The sequence below is a fragment of the Gekko japonicus genome, unplaced genomic scaffold (genome assembly GCF_001447785.1).
Source record: "Gekko japonicus isolate JY-2015 unplaced genomic scaffold, Gekko_japonicus_V1.1 scaffold2213, whole genome shotgun sequence".
NCBI classification, from domain to species: Eukaryota; Metazoa; Chordata; class Lepidosauria; order Squamata; family Gekkonidae; genus Gekko; species Gekko japonicus.
In genome coordinates, this window is record NW_015164260.1 from 249,374 (window position 1) to 271,239 (window position 21,866).

The 21,866-nt window shown below is 48.2% G+C and overlaps 1 protein-coding gene across 1 annotated transcript in view; it reads right to left on the reverse strand.

Moving 5' to 3' along the window:
• Positions 1-21,866, reverse strand: part of LOC107108296 (WAS protein family homolog 1-like) — a 45,275-nt gene that overhangs the window by 13,304 nt on the left and 10,105 nt on the right. The gene's annotated exons all lie outside the window — the stretch shown is intronic.

Genomic DNA, 21,866 nt, shown 5'->3' on the forward strand with positions numbered 1-21,866 from the left:
CTCTGACACAAACTGCTCTTTTTCAAGGACAGCTGTGTCAGAGCTTGTGACTGACCCAAGGTCACATCAGCAGGTGCAAGTGGAGGAGTGGGGGAATCAAACCCGGTTCTCCCAGATTTAGAGTCCGCACACTTAACCACTACACAAAGCATCAATGGGAGTTCAGTTTGGATGGCAGAAGTAGACTTTGCTGGGGAGGAGTCGAGGGCATTCAGTACATAGGAGAGAATTTGGTAGGCCCTTTGCTGGTTTTCCGATTCTGCCCTAAGAAACTTTGTTCAGTGTGAATTCAGCTGCAAGGGCACACTGGATTGAATAACCAAGACTGCTTCCTTCTGCACCTGACATTTTCCTTCCTTCGAATACCTCCTCTCCAATTTAATCCTGCTGAGCTTCTTACTAGTTCCAACAGAATCTTAGCCTCAGGCACACAGAACTGCTCAAACAGCATTTACAACTTCCAGGAATTCATCCAATTGTTGCTGACCAAGGGAGGTAAATCATTTCAGTCCCACTAATCCCGCAAATTCACACACGCACACACAGAGATTGGTTTTGCAGAATTGCACACAAAAATTTCAATCTCTGCATGAAAAAATAAAAATAGAGCTCCGGAAGCCACGTTTCCAGATATAACTCCGAGACACATTCTCCTAAAAAGACGAGAATTTGTACCAAATAGCCCGTGCCATTTATGAAGGATAAACTGACTCAATTTGCTAGATGGGTTTTTGAGATCAAAAATATTGACTGTTGAAACGCACCTCCCCAGGGATCGTCTCCAAGGCGGTTTCAGAGAGTAGCCATGTTGGTCTACAGGAGAACAGCCAGGTTCACGTCCAGGAGCACCTTCGAGACCAACCAGATTCTTGGGCTATGAGCTTTTGAGAAACAAAGCGGGCCAAGGGAGCTTTGGCTCTTGGAAGCCCACCCTCTCACAATGCTGTTGGTCTCTAAGGTGCTTCTGAACTTGAGCCTGGCTGTTCTCCAAGGCAGGGGTCCCTAACGACATTGAGCCTCTCTGCAAGTGGGAGTTTTGAGGCGAACGGTAGAGGGCACCGCCAAATATGGTTTCCACAGAAGGCAGGACAAATCACAGAACCGCTGCCACAGGGAACAATTACAAAAAGCTGGGAGGACTAAGCGGAGGTTACCCTTTCAGGACACTTCATGTAAGAAAACATTTGCAGGGCTGAGCGTTGCCACTTCCTCTGTTATCGATAGTTCATAAAGCTCTCTTAGACTAACGGTCCACTTGGACAAATTTTGTCTGTTGGCACGAGTAGATGCTCTCTATGGCTTGTGAACTACCCAAGATCCTTTATGTCAATACACCAGGCATAGAATCTGGAATCTTATAGAATTACAGATTTGGAAGGGACCTCAAGGGTCATCTAGTCCAACCCTCTGCACAATGCAGGAAATTCACAACTACCTCCCCCCACACACACACACACACTCCCAGCGACCCCTGCTTCATGCCCAGAAGAGGGCAAAAAACCCTCCAGGATCCCCCGGCCAAACAGGCCTGGAAAATTTGCTTCCTGAACCCAAAGTGGCAATCGGCATTTCCCTGGGTGTGCAAGAAAGGGCCACAAGAACTAAGCACAGATGGAACTCTTCCCACAAGCATATGTTCAACCATTGAGCTAGCAGTTCCTCGCCCCCCAATCTTTTTTACTTAACCTCCTTCCTACCTCATCACTCATGGCATCCACAATATTTAGTCACACCTAACCCCCACTGCAATCCATGGGACAAGTTAGTTATAACTTAATTCCCATAGAAATCATGGGACTTAAGCAGAACCACGTGCCAAAAAACGTAATTTGTAGGGTGCTAAGATACTGTGGTGACTCAAGTGGTTAAGACACTGAACTGCAGACTGGAAGGTCGGTCGTTCAGCAGTTCGAGACCCAAGTGCCGCATGACGGAGTGAGCTCCCATCTCTGGTCCCAGCTCCTGCCAACCTAGCAGTTCGAAAGCAAGTAGATAAATAGGTACCACTTCGGTGGGAAGGTAACAGCGTTCTGTGTGCCTTGGCGTCTAGTCATGCCGGTCACATGACCACGGAAATGTCTTTGGACAGCGCTAGCTCTTCGGCTTGGAAACGGAGATGCGCACCCTAGAGTCGGATTCGATTGTCTTTCGAGCCAGGGAAACCTCTACCTTTACCTTTAAGATACCACAATGTGAACATGAAACTGGTCGTCCATTGTCCGGTCGTGTGGTGAGTTGAATCTGACCACTTCCTTGCTTCCCCAAATTTCCAATCAAGTGCAAGAATGTAATAAGATTTTCATCACCACGTGGAAGAGCAACATAGGATGAAAGAACACATTCTAACACGTGGAGGAAAGTGGTTTGATCACAAATGCACCGTACTCAGACTAGGGCTGACAGTTCCAGGTTGGAAAATACCGGGAGATTTTGAGGGTGGAGCCTGAGGAGGGCGGGGTTTGGGGGAGAGAAGGACTTCAGTGGAAGTAGAATGCCAGAGAGTCCACCTTCCAAGGCAGCCATTTTCTCCAGGTGAACTGGTTTCTGTTGCCTGGAGATCAGTTGCCACCCCTGGAGGCTGCCAACCCTAATCCAGATACATTTTTCTTAGTCGAGGGATAGGTGTGTCTAGACCTCTTCCAACTCTATCTGCAATAAAAATCCAAGATCACCTACACATGTCCAGTTTGTAAAATAGTTGTATGTACACTGTGGTTGTTTACTACTTGGCAAACAATTCACATTTATCCTAATTTACCCTAACACTGTATTTATATTGTTGGAACCTGCCCTGAGCCTGCTCGCGGGGTGGTGGTGGTGATTACAAGTCCAAATAAATAAAAAAATAAAATTTTACCGCCAACATTAACCCTGTTGGGGGGGGGGGGGGGGGTTTCCATGTACCAATCAGCAAGAATGCTGAATGTCTCCTCTCTAGAAAGAACGCCTGAAGCATTTCCCACACACGAAAAACCTGGTATTCCTTCAGTTCAGTTATTAAGGACAAATGTGATATTCATTCATTCGGTGACAGATAAGGCCGAGATTGATACTGGCAGTTCAAACAAACTAATGGCTGCCCCGGCCCAGATTTGCAGAGGTATCGGAAGATAAATAAGTAAGAGATGGCAGTGCAGTGGTACCGTGACGATGGGGGCCCGATAAGGACCTCAGACAGGTTGTCTCTTAGCCGTAGAGCAATAAACAGTGCTCTTAATCTGCAGGCCATCCTGATAAGCCATCGCTCACGCTTATCGCTCTCCTGAGATTCTTGTTGGAGTGAACACAAAACAATTATTGTGGCATCTTACAGACAGACTCTCAGGGAACGGAGTTTTCTACGTATCTGCCATGCTTCAAAAATTTCGAAGCAGAACTATCCAAGAGGAACTGTGGACTTGTGAAACCTCCTGGTGGCACCTGGGGTTGTTGGCCTGGATGGGCCATTGGCCTGGTCCAACATGGTTTCTCTTATGTTCACAGCTGGTCAACAGGGACAACAAGTAAAAGAAGCAAAGGTACAATCTGCCGGGGGGGGGGAGGGCATACATCCCAAACAATGCAGGAAACCATTCACTCCACAGATGATAGTACTTCTAAAATTAAAGGCATAACAATCAGGACCATGACCAGACAAAGGGATGTAGACTAATGTATAAAGCTGATTAAAAAGTAGCCTCTGGGACAACAAGAGTGTCTTCCCTTTTCTGCAGCTCCAAGAGGCAGTTACGAGGAAGCTGATCAGCAGAAGAAGGGAATGGCAGCACTACCGAGCAAAGGGGTGCAGATGGCACAAACTAAACTGGTGGTTTTGGGGGAAGCAGTTCTTCTGTGAACCACCATCTTAATGAAAGGTATGCCATTCTTGCTCTGCTACTGAGCCAATCTACCTCCTCTGGAAAAACGGGGAAAAGAATAAAACTCAAGCTAAGTGAACACGCAAGTCGATTCAGGTGGGTAGCCACGTTGGTCTGAAGCAACAGAACAAAGTTTGAGTCCAGTGGCACCTTTAAGACCAGCAAAGGTTTAATTCTGGGCATAAGAGTTCATGTGTGCGGCTGGTTTCAACACTAAGAGTTCTAGCCTGTGACAGCATCATTAAATGCCTTATACTCACAATACTGGCATGGCACAAAGCCAGACCTGGTTTGTACCACCCAGCCGTCTTCTTTATACAGTGGGCCACTTCACACATTACACAGCAACAGATCTGAGACTTGACGCCGCATAGAACTGTAACCAGTCCTGGTGTATGACTGGTTAACATATATGATGCACGTGTTCTCAGATACCTGCTTGTCAGACTGGCACTTTGCCCTGAGATGTACAGTGGAGTCTTCGGTGCACACCTAAGAACTGGATGAACAGACCCTTCGCTCTTCATTGCTAAGGCCACTTCAACTTAGCCTGCCAACGCACTCTCCTCCACTGTTGAAAGGTGCTTCTTCTGCAAATGACCTGTACTTCTTCACCCAAAGAGTGATTAACACGTGGAATTCACTGCCACAGGAGGTGGCAGTGGCTACAAGCATGGACGGCTTAAGGAGGGAATTGGATAAGCATATGGAGCAGAGGTCCATCAGTGGCTGTTAGCCACAAGGTAGAGATAGGAACTCTTGGTCTGGGGCAAGTGATGCTGTATTCTTGGGGGGGGGCACAGTGGGAGGGCTTCTAGTGTCCTGGCCCCACTGCTGGACCTCCTGATGGTACCTGGAATTTTTGGCCACTGTGTGACAGAGAGTGTTGGATTGGATGAGCCGTTGGCCTGATCCAACATTGGCTTCTCTTTTGTTCTTATGTTTAGACTGGGAAAAAGGCCCGTTGTGGAAATAAATACAACGGCCTCTAGAAACAGGCTCTGGGCAGGTGCCCTGGCCTTGGACACTCAGTGTCAATTTGCTGTGGCGACCTCAGCAGGGGATAATGACACTGAGTCCACCATTTTCTCCAGAGGAACTGATCTTTGCTACCTAAAGAACAGTTGTAATTTTGAGTGATCTCCAGCCCTCACCTGGAGATTGGACACATTTTACCTCAGAACAGCAAACTGTTTAGAATGTTAGAGGCAAAAGCCAATCAAGTCGCATATGCAAACGACCTCTGTGTTCCGAGGCAAAGGCCAATGAGGCTGCATATGCAAATAACCTCTGTGTTCTGACTGGCTACTGGGGGGGGGGGGGGAGCAAATTGTTTAGAATGTTGGAGGCGAGACTCAAGCAATGCAGCCAGTGGATAGGGACAGATTCTGAGTGACACACCAGGGCGCCAACCAATTCCAGAGCGTGTGGAATGTTCTAGAGAAGTGCCACCACCATTCGGCTCTTATTTATAAGGGAGATGGCCTGTGGTGCAATCCAGACATCACGCCAAACCAAGGTTAAAGGAAGCTTAGCTATGGCTTGGCGCAAAATCTGAAATGACAAAACTAAATCGTTCGGGATAAGGGTACAGGAAGGCACCATCTGTTTTTGGGTACCCTCGTATTCTGAGATTATGAGGGTGGCAACCAGGCATGGTACCTCCCAAGATTCCTCAGTTATGGAATGCCCTTCCCAGTGACGTTTGCTTGGTAGTATCTTTTGGGGAGCAGGTTTAGGCTTTTGTTTTTCTCCTGGGCATCTGGTCAGGGGTTGTCTCAGCATTTTCTGAGCCTCTTGCATCAGGGGAGGCTCCTGGCACCAAAGGAAAGAATGGGGCCACACCCAAAGACTGGAGTGCGGAGCAGGAAGGAACTAAAGCCAAGATGCAGCTGTAAACCACTGTTTGATTGCATTTATATTTGGAAGCTCCAATCATGGTTCACATTCTAAGCAAAAATAAGCCCCAAACAAGGTTTAGCGTGATGTGGGAATTCTTATTTTGGTCCATTTATAATACTCTCTTCAGCTCAAAAGAATGCCCCAAGTGGCTAATGGTCAATAAATGCATAAAATAGTGCAATAATAAATAAAACCTAAACCATCAAAAAGGACATTGCAGCAGTGGAAAAAGTACAAAGGAGGGCAACCAAGATGATTAGGGGGTTGGAGTACCTTCCTTACGAGGAAAAGACTGGGACTTTTCAGTTTAGAAAAGAGATGACTAAGTGGGAAGGTGACAGAGGTTTATAAAATTATGCATGAGGTGGAAAGAGTTGACAAAGAGTTTTTTTCTTCCTCTCCCCAAAGAACTAGAACTCAAGGGCATCCAATGAAGCTGATGGGCAGTAGGTTCTGGACGGACAAAAGGAAATACCACTTTACAGAGAGAAAGATTAAAATGTGCAGTTCACTGTCACAGAATGTAGTGATGGTGACAGGAATAAACAGCTTTAAAAGGGGATTAGATAGATTCGTGGAGGATGTCTACAGTGGCCACTAGCCACACATTCAGAGGCACTAAGCCTCTGAATCCCAGAGCAAGGAGGCAACATCAGGGGAAGGCCTTGGCCTCTATGTCCTATTGTTGGCCATCTAGAGGAACTGGTTGGCCACCGTGTGAGACAGGATACTGGACTAGATGGGGTATTAGTCTGATCCAGCCAGGGCTCTTCTTATGTTCATATGTTCATCACTACTAAAGATGACTAACATTAAACATCAAGGCAACAATTGAGCCAATACCTTCACACTTAGGGTAGCCTGAGAACATGTAACGTTGACTGTCAGTATTCACCCCCCGATTCGGTAATGGATGAGAAAAGGTGCGGATGCACCACTGGCAGCTATTGCCACTGGGATATAACACAGGTAGCAACAGAAGAGGGATTTGAATAAGTTAAAGATGTCATGTGCCTAAGACAGTACAAACCAGTAGGGCTTGGTCCAGATTCACGCAGGTTTAGAGGGGGACCAGAAAGGAAGGGTGGCATCTATAACAATAAGTTGATCCTTCTGTCGATCCTTTTGTGGCAGCCATAACTCATCCAAAAATAAAACCAGGAGCTACAAAGTTGGCCACAGACTTCAGGATGATTGAGGGAGCGGCAGTGGCCAAAATGAACACGATTGGAGCACCCTGGCGTAGATTAGCTTCATGACATCCCTCCGCTATTTGCAGTGCAGTGGAAGCAAATGTTTACTCCCAAGAAACCAGGAAATGCAAGCAGCATAGACAGGGACAGCGGAGAATGCCTGTTCCATGCCAAACCAGAGGGGGTTTAACCAGGGCTCTTTTTGTAGAAAAAGCGCAGCAGGAACTCATTAGCATAATAGGCCACACCCAACAGCAGGAACTCATTAGCTTATTGGGCCACACCCCTGACAGCACAGCTCATTAGCACATTAGGCCGCACCCACATGTTACCAGAAGTCAAAACCCGGGGCCTTTTTTTGTAGCAGGAACTCCTTTGCATGCTAGGCCACACACCCCTAATGTAGCCAATCCTAATGAGTTTCTGCTGTTGGGTGTGGCCTATTATGCTAATGAGTTCCTGCTGGGTGTGGCCAACTTGGGAGCCAGGCGGAACTCCGTTCCTGTGCGTTCCTGCCCAAAAATAGCCCTGGGTTGAACAAATTCTCTGCCCTACCATAGCTTGAATCCTACCTCCGCTTCGGAAAGTCGCTGAGTGAACTTGGGCCTGTCACAACAGATACCTCACAGGGCTTTTGTTGTGAGGAAGAAATGGAGGCCAGGAGAACGATATAAGCCGCTTTGGGTCCCCAGGGGCAAAAGAAAGACAGGCTATGACATTTGTCATAAATCTAGGTTTGCCTACAGTTTGCCAGCAAAAGAAAATGATTGGTCTTGGTTTCGCTTCACTGGGTATCACTGCGAGTCTTTGGGCGGGAGGCAGAACTGCTCATTCTATATTCAAACTACCCTTGAATAACAAAGACACAAGCTAGGGTTGGCAAGAGGCACAAGCGGCAGCCGAGCCCCTGGTTCTCAATAAGCATGTGGGAAGCGGCTGGATACACAGGGGGGTGGGGTGGTGGCATGCAGGCCATCTAATGCTAAAGAGATAAGTCATACAAGGGTCATTTGCAATCAGCAGCTGGGACCCAGGCCGGCACGATCGACAGGTAATAATTCACTCCCACAAAGAGAAGGGCCAGAAAGAATGGGAGGTGAGGCAATTACAGCCGAACATCAGAAACGTCAAGAGAAGCTGTGAAGTAGACCTCCCTAGAATACCAAGCAATTCCAATTTCATGTCTCTAGTACAAAAGTAAATGATCAGTCAAGGAGAAAGAACATTACAGAGTGGAATGAGAAATGAACAGCACAGGAGGATAAAGCAACTCAAGTATTAAATGACTTTTCCCTAAGACCTACTGCATATGTATAGAAAAGGGCAGTAAAGGGGGACGTCGGGCAGGAGGTGGGGAGCTGGTCTGCTCCGCTTCAACCCTGGCCTTCGAACTGAGCAACCAGCAACCAGGGAAGTCCTGTAGTTTCCCCATGTTGAATGAAAACAGGCTGGCCAAGGCTCCCAAAGGCAATTCTATAATGTACCAGATTTATTTAGAAGATGCAAATGTTTATCTCTCTAGAGAGCCTCTTTCAATGAGCATTAAGAGACGAACGCAAGGCAGGATTCATAGCAGAAAATTCTCGTGGAAGTTCTGGCCTGGACAAGAATGGTGCAGAAGGTCTTTTTCTGACTAAGTTATGAGGCCAGGTGGTAAGGAGGAGGCAGGAAAGATTAGCAGCAGTGCAGGTTTAAGGTAACAGCAAAGGATAATTTGGATTAGCAAGGGCTGTATTCTGCACGCCACGATTCTCCTCAGGTGCTGAAGCAGCACAGAATTTGGAAGTAAACACAGAATTCAGCATTTAGCTCTCTTTCTTTTTAAAATTAAGTTTCCAGCTCGTATGACTGGAAAGGTAAGCTTCCCACTTGTGGGCGCTGTCTGGTGAAGTCTCAGAAGCCCAGAGGAGTGAAGTCAGGTGGATTTCCAGTGGTCACAGCTGTCGCTTCTTCCGCACAAATCACAAAAGTAAAGTTATTAGCATTTCACCACATTTTTATTGAATTAACCAAAGTTGTTCATAAGATCCATAAGAGACAATAAACACTTCTTCTTCTGCTGCTGCTGCTGTCAAGTCACAGCTGGTTTATGGCAACCCTGTGGGGTTTTCAAGGCAAGGGACATTCAGGGGTGGTTTGCCATTGCCTGCCTGGGCATCACAACCCTGGTATTCCTTGGTGGTCTCCCATCCAAATCCCAGCCAAGGCCAACCCTGCTTTTTAAAAAGCTTACAATTAATAGAGTTAAAAGCTTAACAGAAACAGACCCATGAGAAAGGATGGTGTGAGAGAAAAAGGGAGTACAAATGGAACCCCCCCACACACAGAATTTTAAAAGACTTGCGCTTAACTCACACATGAAAGCAGAAATAAACACACATAACAAACCAGTGGTAAACCACTTTGGCCTTTATCAGGGAGAAAAAGGGAGCATAAAAATAAAAATCTTAAGTAAATAAGGCAAAGCCAAAGCGGAGAGAAGTTCCAAGTAGCACATTGGTCTAAAGACAGAAGGGACAATAAAAGAACCAAAATCCAACAAAACTAATAAACCTCCCAGAAACAGAGAACATGTAGTCACTCTGAACCTGGAGAACGAAAGCAAGAAAAGGCAAAAACCAGGAATGGTGACCCAAGAGATTTGCTGATGGTTCTTAAACGCTTCCAGCCCGCAATCACAACGATGCACACTGAGCAAAAATTCCCCACAATCCTTTAATCTGAATAATTTATAGAAGCTCAACAATTCAGCTCTTATTGGTGAGGAACTTTCATCTTAAAAAAAATAAAACCGTATGGCTACATACTAGGGACATTAAGCCATAAAAACCTGCCCAGGACAAGAAACAGAAATACACATTGTATATTACTTTTGCAGCAATCTTGAATACAAATCCTACTGAAGATCAAAAGCTCAGCCAGTCAGACCCCGCTGCTCAATGTTTTGAATTTTTACCAACCCCCTTTGACTCCACTTTCCTGTCAGAAATCAGCATTAATACACGTATTGTCCAATTTTGTGAGAATAGTGACATCACTGTGATGGAAAGGATGACACCCTATAGCGGTCATTTTGGGAAAGACAAGGAAGATTTTGTGTATTCTTGTATTTTTACTGTCATTCCCAACAGAGGCAGTGTGGTGTCATGACTAGAACGTTGGATTTAGAGTGGGAAGACTTCGGTTCAAATAGGATTACCAGGTCCCCTCTTCATTGGGGCAGGGGGATTTGGGGGGCGTTTTGGGGGTGGCTGGGAATAACATGTGATGTCCCCGACATACTAATGTCACCCAGAAGTGATGTTATCACGTCGGCAACATCGGAGGTAACACTCTTGTTTGGGGGCAAAACTCACTGTGCGATGTCACCGGTATGATGATGTCACCCAGACGTGACATCATCGCACTGGGGATGTTGTGTGGCAATGTCACTGTTTGGGGGTGGGGTTCCCCCGTTGGCCAGCTGGCTGGCGGCCACCCAAAGCCCTCAAAAGCAGGGGAACCCCCACTGGGACCTGGCAGTTGGCAACCCTAGTTTCAAATCTCCCCTCAGTCACGAAACTCATTGTATGATCTTTGGTCACTCTCTCAGTCTTCAGCTTAAACTACCTCACAATGCTGTTAGGAGGATCAGGACGAATAAGAACGTAAGAAGAGCCTTGCTGGATCAGACCAATGGTCCATCTAGTCCAGCATCCTGTCTCACACAGTGGCCAACCAGTTCCTCTGGAGGGCCAACAACAGGGTATAGAGGCTGAGGTCTTCCCCTGATTGGGGGGGGGGGCTGTGGCTCAGTGGTAAAGCATCTCCCTTGGCATGCAGAAGGTCCCAGGTTCAATTCCCGGAATCTCCAGTTAAAAGATCTGGCAGTAAGTGATGTGAAAGCCCTCTGCCTGAGACCCTGGAGAGCTGCTGCCAGTCTGACTACTAGACAATACTGAATTTAATGGACCAAAGGTCTTTTCAGTAGAAGGCAGCTTCATGTGTTCATACGATGCTCTGGGATTCAGAGGATGAGTGCCTCTGAATGTGGAGGTTCCTCTCAGTTGCCATGGCTAACAGCCATGGATAGACTTATCCTCCATGAATCTATCTAATCCCCTTTTAAAGCTGTTTATTCCTATCAGAACATAAGAAGGATGTACGCCACCTTGAGCTCTTGGAAGGACCCCCCCCTCAAGTGCTAATGACTTGAAAAAAATAAATTCCTGCTCTCATAGACACTCTTGAGCTGGGCAGGCAAGCCTCCCACTTCCCATGACAGTAGCATATGAGAGACTTAGTAGATACGCTGCCTTCTTCTTGCCTTCAGATAGCCAAAGGCAGCAAGTTCTCCAGGCCCTGTCCTGATTAAAAAAAACAAAAACGATTGCTGGCTGGTAGGGTTGCCAAGTCAGAAATTTACCGGAGCGGGGGACTCCCGGCCATCGTCTGGCGCGTGCGCCGCATCCACGTCACCCGGAAGTGACGCGGGTACGCCAGGCACGCTGGGGGCGAGGCCAGGACCATCCGAGGGAAAACCATAGAGTTTTCCCTTAGATGACCGTGGCCCCACTCCCGGCGTACCCCCGACTCTTCCGGGCTTGGAGTCCCCCCGGGGCCCGATCCGACGGCAGCGGGGAATGGGCCTCTGGGGCGGGGGTTTCCCCGCCCCCTGGGGGGACTTGGCAAGCCTACTGGCTGTGGCCCCCCTCTTTGTGTGACAGGGGCAGCCATGTCTGAGAGTAAATGGCAGAAAGCCCACCACTGTTTTTGAAGGGAACGAGCTCCACTCATTTCATTTTTATGGGAGGCAAGCTCCAAGCCAGGCTACGTTGGGGCGAAGGGGGCAGACACGGAACAGCGTGCCCACGCTGAGCTGTGCTGAGACATCCCTGTATGCCTCAGACTTCTTTTCGCCACCACTGTAAGCAGGCAAAGAGACTCTAGCTTTAGCTGGGGAACGGCCTGGCTTTTTTTCTCCTTCAGCCCTGGCAACCTATCTTGGGCTGCCGGCAACCATGTTCCAGAGAGGGCCCGGAGCAGACGATGCGGCCTTTGCCCATCTGAAGGCGAGGAGGAGGCTGTACCATAACGAATCCCTTGCCAGCGCCACTCTGTTATTTGCTCGTGAAAGTACAGACAGAAGCGGGCCGACATTTGCAATTTATGGCTGCGTTGAGACTCATTTAGAAGTCCATTATAAAATGCCAGTTCCCCTCAAAAGTTTCAAAGCGGCAAATTACAATGCATGTTTTTCCCTCAGAAAAGCCAAATAAGTTCAAGTATCCAGTAATCCTTGGGGGGGGGAGGGCTCTTCACAGCTTTCTGCTCTTTCCCACCCTTCACATTTAAACAGCTCCTTCACATCTTGTTTCATGTCTGAGTAAGTGTAATCAGAAGCTTGATGGGCAGAAGCCCCCCCCCCCCCGGAGAAAACGTAATCAAGATTCCTTCCCCCCCATTAAGCTATTGGTTATTATCCTAATTAATGTTTATCACACTTTGATTACTCCTTGAGCCTGATTTGCAGATGTTGGAAGTGGCGGGAGACAGAGCTGCTCGCTCGCGGAAGAGATCAGAGCGGAGAGGACACACGCCAGGCACACCATGCCCACGACCTTGTGTGCAAGCAAATGCCACAGGGCACCGACTGGATATACATCTCTTCAGGCTTCTGGAACTTTTTGCTCAATAAAGCACTTCTCAAGCATTTTCGTTAAAAAAAATATATAGCAATTCCGGCATTATCTTAACCATCCCAAAGTCTCTGGAGTGTGCTATTTTCCTCTTCTGCTTCTGGCAGCCCAAACTGTTATTGTATGCATTGTCCAAGAGCTACACTGGGGGTCTAACACAGAACCTGCGGGCACAATGGCACCTGCTGGCACCTCTCCTGGAGCCCGCCAAGTGTTTTTAGAACCTGGGAGGAGCCAAGTAGGGGTGTGTTTTTTTTGCTCAGCAGGGCTTCTGATTGGCTGGACAGATTTTTTTAAAGGCTTTTGCAGCACCTGTCATCGCGGCACACAGATCTTCATGATGTGACTGATGGTGGGCTGTTTGTATGCAAGAAAATATTTTTAGACAATGTGTTCATTTTGAAGGCACAGTGACACAGAGCTTCGGCCTGAAATGCTTGATGACTTGATATCAGAATTATGCATGCCCTCACTCCCTGACATTCCGTGGTTTGGCCCCGCCCCCTGCAGCAGACATTTTGTGCTTGAGCCCCTGGGTACCTTTGGCATTCTGACCCAGGGCGGTGGGCTGGAGGCAGAGCCACACACACATAGACAGATGAAGCCCAAGGGCAGGGGCAAAGAGGGGCAACTGGAAAAGGCTACACTGGGACAGAGGAGTGAGAGGGAATAACAACGCGGTGGTGGCAGTGCCCATGGAAATGTCATTTTAACCTACCCAGCCAATCCAGTCTCCAGTGGCCAGTCAGAAGCCCTGCTGGGCAAGTGTTCAACCCGGCCTCACCTACTCTCTAAAAACACTTCATGGGCGCCAGGAAAGGTGTTGGCAGGAGCCACGGCACCCACAGGAAACATGCTGGGGACCAGACCAGTGTTCCCTCTAAGCTGAGTTAGTGTGAGATAGCTCACAGTTTCTTAGCCTCTGGCTCGCACATTTTTGTCTCAGCTCAGGAAGGATGGCCCCAGAGCAAACTAATGTATGCAGTAGTCCAATCACTCGCTCACAACTTTAATGCCAGTAGCTCACAAAGTAGGATTTTTGCTCACAAGACTCCACGGCTTAGAGGAAGCATTGGACCAGACCCCTGGCTTATTAGATGCCTCATCGTATTGATTGTATCGACTTATACACGGTGCAATCCACTTTGAGTCTTGCTGAGTAAGGAGAACTATAAATACAGTAAACCAACCAACCAACCTCAGGGTTGTAGGAGCCAAGGACCTCCTACTGACAACCTCAGGGTTGCAGAACCAGGGATCTATTGCAAACCCTTCCATTTACCGCCAACCATAAAGTCAGACCAAATCCCTTAAAACATTTCAGATCCCAATCCACAATAGCCTTCTTGAGCAACCTTCAACGAAGGTCTCCGACAGCGGCTAATCCTCACCGACAGTGAACATATTCTGTACACACAAAAGGCATCACTGCTGTGCACACCACTGGCACTAGATTTGCATGACAGGAGCCTAGGGAGGTAGCCAGCCATGTCAGTCCGCTACAAGTCTTGTGGTACTTTAAAGGCAAATGCAGCTGATATGGCACGAGTTTTTGTGAACCGGAACCCGCTTCACCAGTTGCATCTTGCAAAACGTCATGCCGTACATACATACACGGGTTAGTCTTTTAGAGTGTCTAAATTAGTGTCAAGCATTACGAGGACCACAGATCACTTACAGACTGCGCCATCCTCTTTACAAGTCCTAGCAGGCTTAGGACACGGTGAGCCCACGGTGGCATTGCTTGGTGGCGGAAAGGGCCGTCAAGTCACAACTGACTTATGGCAAGACCCCATAGGGTTGCCAAGACAAGAGATGTTCAGAGGCGGTTTGCCACTGCCTGCCTCTGGGCACGGACCCTGAATTTCCCTGGCAGTCGCCCATCCAAGTAGAAACCGGGGCTGGCCCTGCCTGGCTTCCATGACCTGACAAGGCCAGGCTAGCCTAGGCCACCCAGGCCTGGGCACTGCTCAACAATATTTATTTAACACTACTGTCTAGACACTAGGTAATTTATCCTTAAAAATCACAGACAGATGAAATTTTTAAAAAAACGATCAAACCTCTGTGTACGTCAGTGTTTTACAGAGGTACAGTTAGCCATTCGCTCACGGGGAACAAGCTGGAGTTATTTCTGGGAGAGCACAAATAAAAATTCATGGTGGTGCCTCAGCCCACCCTCAAGTTGTAAAACGGTAAGTGTGCAGGTACTCGTAACGTCCTTTACGTCCACAAGGTGGTTGGGGAGTGGGGGGGGGGGGGGAGGATGTCTGCTTAAGCCCTTCTGCAACCGGCTCTGTGCTCAAGAAGGAAAGCTTACGGAAGGAAAGAGAATATTGACAAGAGTTTAACCAGCCAGGGAGGGAAACCTACGTGCGCTCAAGTGCTGTTACCAATTTACCTCGTAACCTTGAGCTCCAGCTTCTCCACTGACGCAGCAGCGAAGGCACAAGGAAAGATCTCATCTGACTGTCTGAAGAATTAAAGCCTGTAAAATTGACTTGGAAATATCGAGCAGGTGGTTATATAAGTGCACAAAATCAATCGTTCCAGAAAAAAACCCTGTTTTCTGTGGGTCTGCGAGTTCCGTTTGCACATATTCACTTTTTTCCCTTTTTTCGGTCATGAAGCTGGCAAAATGCTACCTGCTCACCCGCCTTTTGTCACAGGGGCACTGTGCACTGATTACCAGAAGTTTTTGGTAACCGAGTCAACTTAGCAGACGTATCACGGACAAAACAGGTGCGTGGGCTAATGTAAATGCAAACACAACAGACAAACCTTCGTGCCTACGCAGAGCTGTGGCTCCACACTGAGTGGCCATGCCACAACTTGTCTTCAATACTTATTCCCCTCCCCCCCCATGGATAAGACTTTACGTACAGAAAAACACTCTTGTCATGCAAGTCCCTGCTTGAAGTTGGACTGCCCAGGTGCAGGTTCCCAAGGAACTAGACTGTTGTATTCATTAAATTGCCCTCGCTGTTACAACGCTGCACTTTTGTCCAAACTCTGCCATTTGCTGTTTTCTAAGTATTGATCTCCCCAGGCTACCAGTCACCGGAATAAACATTACAAACAGCCATGTTCCTAACTGAAACCTGCAATCCCGTGACCTTCCCCTCAAGCCGATGAGTCTCCGAACTGGCGGCTGCAAACACTGCATCAACGGATTTGCCAGAAAGCTGACAGATGCAAAACACCAAGCAGAAGTATAAAATGAAGCCAATTCGGATGGTGGCCTTCATTAAACGACGCTGTTGTGTATATCATTAGAGCGACGTTTTCAGGATGACGGCCCAGGCGAGGAGAGGAAGGGGAGAAACCTTACATATGCAAAAGGCAGCTTCACAAGCACCACTACTTGCAATGTGCGTTTTGGAGATTGCACATGTGTACCTCCTTCAATTTTTCACTCCACAGATCCAGTCTGTTAGCAGAGTTGCCTCTTCTGTCTACACCGCCTCTAAAGCCCAACCCCCTCTCTGTGCCAATGCTGCCCTTGCTCTGCTCGCCCCTTGAGTTATTTTACACCTTGAGCACTGCAACGTTCTCGTTCTTCGGTTGCCCATTTCTAGCCTCCAGCCTCGAGTTTTTTTATTCTCGCTCCTGCGCGGCTTGTCCCATCAACTGCTCTGACCACACCCCACCTTTCTTTCTCCATCTTGATTTCTTTCCACCCCGAGCTTCTTATTCTGATTTTAGAAGCCCCCCCCCCACTTAATAGCTCAATCCCCCGCAGAATTACTCTAGGCCAAACCTAGGCAATTCTGCATAGGACTGCACGATCAGACCACCTTCCAACAGAAGGCTGTTCGCAAAGTAATCTGCAACAATCTCGAAACGTAAATCGCAGTCCACACGAACAACAATATTAAGTCAGTAGTAAGACGTTTCCAGCAACAACTGAGGGAACAAAAGTACCTCCACCGGATCCTGACAAGAGACCAAGGGCAGACTGCCTGCGACTTGCTGTGGGGGAGCATTCCACAGCTCCAGGGCCATATCGGAAAAGGCTACGTTTGTGGGCAGATGACCACTTACCCTCCCCAAAGGAAGGAATTCTGTGAAGGGCCTCACTAGGTCTTGCAGCTGGGAAAAGCAACTGGGAAGAGCAAACAAGGAAAACCGGCTAGACAGCCAGTGCGCTTGTGGTTAGAGCATCAAACTAGGATCTGGGAGACCCAGGATCGAACCCCACTCTGTCATGGAAGCTCACTGTTTGGTGTAGTGGTTAGAAGTGCGGACTTGGGTTTGATCCCCCACCCCTCCACTTGCAGCTGCTGGGTGACCTTGAGCAAGCCACAGTTCTCTCAGAGCTGTTCTCTCAAGAGCAGTTCTCTCAGAGCTCTCTCAGCCCCACCTACCTCACAGGGAGTCTGTTGTGTGGAGGGGAAGGGAAAGGAGACTGTAAGCTGCTCTGAGACGCTGAGTGAAGGGCGGGGTATAAATCCAATCTCTTCTTCGTCTTCTACATGACCATGGGCCAATCACACGCTCAGCCTAGCCTACCACACAGGGTTGTTGTGAGGATGAAACGGAGGAGAGGAGAATGATGTTAGCCACACGTGGTCCCCACCGGGGAGGAAGGGGACGTACAAATGGAGCAAATAAATAAGCTTGCTCTTGCTGTAGACCAGTGGTTCTCAACCTTCCTAATGCCGCGACCCTTTAATACAGTTCCTCATGTTGTGGTGATCCCTAACCATAAAATTATCATAAGACCGTCGAAAATTTGTGTTTTCCGATAGTCTTAGGCGACCCCTGTGAAAGGGTCATTTGACCCCCAAAGAGGTCGCGACCCACAGGTTGACGGAGCTGCCTCTGCTTCGCTGCCCCTCTGCCTTAATCCGCCCTCAGCTGCAAAAAAAGGTGGGTGAGACGAGAGGACTGTGTGTCTAGTCACTCGTATTGTCCCTGGCTGCTGCAGTCACTTGACCAAATATTAAAAACACACTGCTTTTCTGAAGTGGTTCAAATCCTCCACGTCCACCCAGCATTCAAATAACCCTGTAACATAAGCCAGTATTGTTACCCCAATGTGGGACAGAAGGTGGTACAACAGCTGTGTTTTTAAACTTCGACACAGAGCCAATTCCAATGCTATATTTAAATCACGTGAGGCCTCCCCCAAATAATTTTCACATGTAGAAGTAAAATATGGAGAGCCAGTGTGGTGTAGCGGTTAAGAGTAACAGACTAGGATCTTGGAGACCTGGGTTCGAATCCCCGCGCACGCCACGGAAGCTCGCTGGGTCACACCCTCTCAGCCTAGCCTACTTCACAGGGTCGTTGTGAGGATAAAATGGAGGAGAGAGGGAATGATGTCAGCCACTTTGGGTCTCCATCGGGAAGAAAGGCAGAGTATACATTAATAAATTAATTAAATAGATAATCATCATTATTTCAGCATGTGTGCCAATGAACTGCAGGGGTCATGCTTCTGGCAAAGTTTTCTTACAGCATGTTAAGGATTACTTAAACTCCACCCGCTGTTCTTCCATGTACTCTAACTTTAGCAGCCGGTGACATTCTTCAGACTCCCAAGGAAGCCTAAAAATGCAATCCTAAAGCAGGTCTACTCAGAAGCAAGCTCCATGTTATTCAGTGGGGTTTTACTCCCATGAACGCATGCTTAAGGATTTCAGTTTAATCTCTTGCTCTCCCCGTTCTGTCTCTGAAATCACAAGCACGGATTTCTTACTACACAAACTGCCCTCCCATGAGTGCTCATGACTTCAGATGCACCCTAAAGTCTTAAACTGCTGTGATTTCACATAAACTCCATTGATAACACCACCTTTCGTCAAACAGGGAAGAGCACAGAAAGGAGGTGAATGCAATCCACCTGCCAAACCTTTAGCCCTTCTTCCTTCTTTCCCTGTTCCGTAGAGCTATGCACTTACAGCAATAGATAGTTCAAGCTGCAGAGTGCTACATGTCCAGACAGTTCCTTCCTCACACTAAAACCCTGATGGAAGCCGTGCCTGTAAAGCTCAAGCAACATCTCTGCGTCTTCTCCTTCAGGACTGCATGAATGGAGGAAATTCATCCCAAAGGACTCAACTGAAGCCCGCAGTGGAAGGATCAATGGTGGGTTGGGGGGGTTAAAGAACCAGACGTCCCCCTTATTCCTAAGATAGAGAGCAATGCAAGTGATGTTGGAAGTTCCAGGTGCGATGTCCCTGCCTCAGACCTCCAGCAGCAAGTGGCAAGAGAGACTAGCTAGCTAGATAGGCACACTGACCTTTCCTTCCTGTGTCTACTCTTCTGCCACTGTCCTCTTTGAACTGTAGATTGTGTTCTCAAAGACAATTTTCCTTCCTTCCATTCACTCTCTCAGACTAAACTCCCTCTTCTACCTGCACACACCAAGAGGGACAACATGCTGTCCTCTCTTGGAGCCATGAGGCAAATGGGCCCAGTGTTCCCTCTAAGCTGAGTTAGTGTGAGCCAGCTCACAGTTTTTTAGCCCCCGGCTCACATATTTTTGCCTTAGCTCAGGAAGGATGGCTTCTGAGCAAACTAATTTATGCAGTAGCCAAATTGCTCACTCACAACTTTAATGCCAGCAGCTCACAAAGTAGAAGTTTTGCTCACAAAACTCCACAGCTTAGCTGCGGATGGGCATTGGATGGGCCTCTTGCCATCTGCTTCCATCCTTAGCTGGCAAGTTAGTACTCTATCCTGTCCCTACTCTTAAAAAAAGTTAACCTTGCAGCCTGGCTCTGCGTAGCTTTGTAAGCTGGGTAACCCGGTGAAGAGACGCTCCTACATTTTTAGCTTTATTTAAGGACTCTGCTAACTAGTGGGAACTGGGCTAACTACACCAGTTAACTCCAACAAGTGAACACTTGGAGGAGAGAAGGGAGCAAAAAGGTTGGGATGAGGGAGGCACCAGCATTCTGTCTATAGAAAGCCAATACGTCTCCCCGGCTGCTTACATTCCAGTGCCATAGGGCATGTGCCATATTCCGTGTTCCAGCAGGTCTACAGACAGAGCGGATCTACATGCCCAGTCTCATAATACAGTGCTACGGTAGCAGGGAAAGCTGCACCCTCCAAAACCCTCTCTTTGTACAACTATTAATAAAGGTACAAAGGACGGCGCGCGGGGGATGGGATGGTATAGACCGATCTCGTCAGATCTTGGAAGCTAAGCAGGATCAGTACTTGGATGAGAGACCACCAAGACAGACTATACAGAGGAAGGCCATGGCAACCCACCGCTGCTTCTCAATTGCCTTGAAAGCCCCTTGCTGGGGCTGCCTTAAGTCACTCGCAACTTGACGGCACTATTCGAACAAAATTACAGGTGCAAAAGTTCTGCCCTTGCTAGTCTGGAAACAGACTACCATGAGGGAGTCTAGATTAAGGAAAGCTAACTGTTGGCCAAGAGGCTACGTCTGGTTTCCACCTCCATTTTCTCGTCCTCCTCCAATGACTGAATTGGGAATCCTGGACGATGAGAGAGCCCCCTCCTATAGAGAAATGAGGGGATGCGGCAGGGGTTTTGGGTGTCAGTAGAGTCCCCCAGGGAGACTCCTAGATTCCTGATTGGGAAGGAAAACCAGTGTCTTCAGCCAAGGGCACGGACTCTTCCTAGACAAGCTTCCTCTGGAAAGAGAAGATGTTACTAAGCCCGTCCCTTCCATACTGAAGAAGCCAGCCATCACTGAAGTTGACTACAGAGATAATTTATGCGGCGCATGCTGAAAGCCTGAGATCCACTCTATAAATGCTAAGTGTTATTAGTTTTATGCTAGCAGGATGAATGGAATTCCTCCAAAGCCTGACCTTTCCATAATATACTGAGGACAGGAAGGACTCCAGCCAAGTTCACTAAATACACCAGACATTTTAGAATCAAAGTATGGTGAGGGCTAACATTCTGTCCCTGGCATTTTCCAATCACCGACTTCCACAGAGGCTTTCTCGCCCGAGAACATTGTGTTGAGCAATTGAACTGTGATGGGCTGAACACACACCAGAGAACAGGCAGCAGTGTTATGAAAAGAATCTCCCTCCCCTCAGAAAAGCAGAAGACTCCAGGCCAATAGATGTCATGTCACCTACACATGGCTCATTTGCTCTAGCTTGGATGCTTCCGGGAAGAGGGGTTCCTTCCCACTGCCCCCCACCCCCACAGCACCATGGTTCTTTTGCACACCTGTCATGTCCGTCCGTTCCCCACCCCCATCTTTCCTCCAACCTTTGTCAAACCTGCTTTTCTGTGATGTTTTGGGGAAGATGGTAGCAAGCAGTGTTCCCTCTAAGCTGAGTTAGTATGAGCCAGCTCACGGTTTTTCGGCCTCCAGCTCACACATTTTCCCCTTAGCTCAGGAAGGAGGGCTCCAGAGCAAACTAATTTACACAGCAGCCAAATCACTCGCTCACAACTGTAATGCCAGTAGCTCACAAAGAAGAATGTTTGCTCACAACAAGACTTCACAGCTCAAAGCAGGGGTGGCCAAGCTTACTTACCAGGAGAGCCACACAGAATAAACGTCAGATGTTTGAGAGCCAGAAGACACGAACACATGTTTTAATCGAAAAATATGCAAATTTGCTTTTTATTTAACATTCAATGAGACTGCCAAAAATAAAAGCAAAAGGGGTAAAACCAGATATTGATAATGATATTTATTTTATTTATTCAATGATATTTGTAGGCTGGGGGGGGGGCTTTGAGAACACATTTAAAGTTAAAGTTACTTTCTTTCTCTGCTCCCCCCTCCCACCTCAAGCCTACCCACGGAGGGGAACACTGGCTGGGAGCCACACAATATGTGTGAAAGAGTTGCGTGTGGACCCCAAAATTTGTGTAAGAATGGGGTGGTTGTGGCCGGGGAGCCACAGTTTGGCCACCCCTGGCTTAGAGGAAGCACACTGGTAGCGAGGATGGAGCGGCTGCCATACGGGCAGGAAACGCCAGACCTTCCTGGTCCCTCCCACATCAGCACCATCTTATAGAATCACAAGTGGAGACCCGCAACAAAATGTTGCCTACTGTGTTCTAGTTGGGTCTCCACTTGTTCTGTTCCCCCCCAGCTCCGAGCCCCACAGCCCAGAGAGGGAGCCCGCCCCGCTCCTCAAGAGCCCGTCCAGCCGGCCCTCCTCGCAGGGGGGGAGGCAGAGGAAGCAGCAGGAGGAGGTAAGTACCCCTCATCCCGCTGGTTCCCCCGTGTCCTCCACCCCCCCTTGCCTTCCCTCCCTTGCCTCCCCCCCGGCTCCTC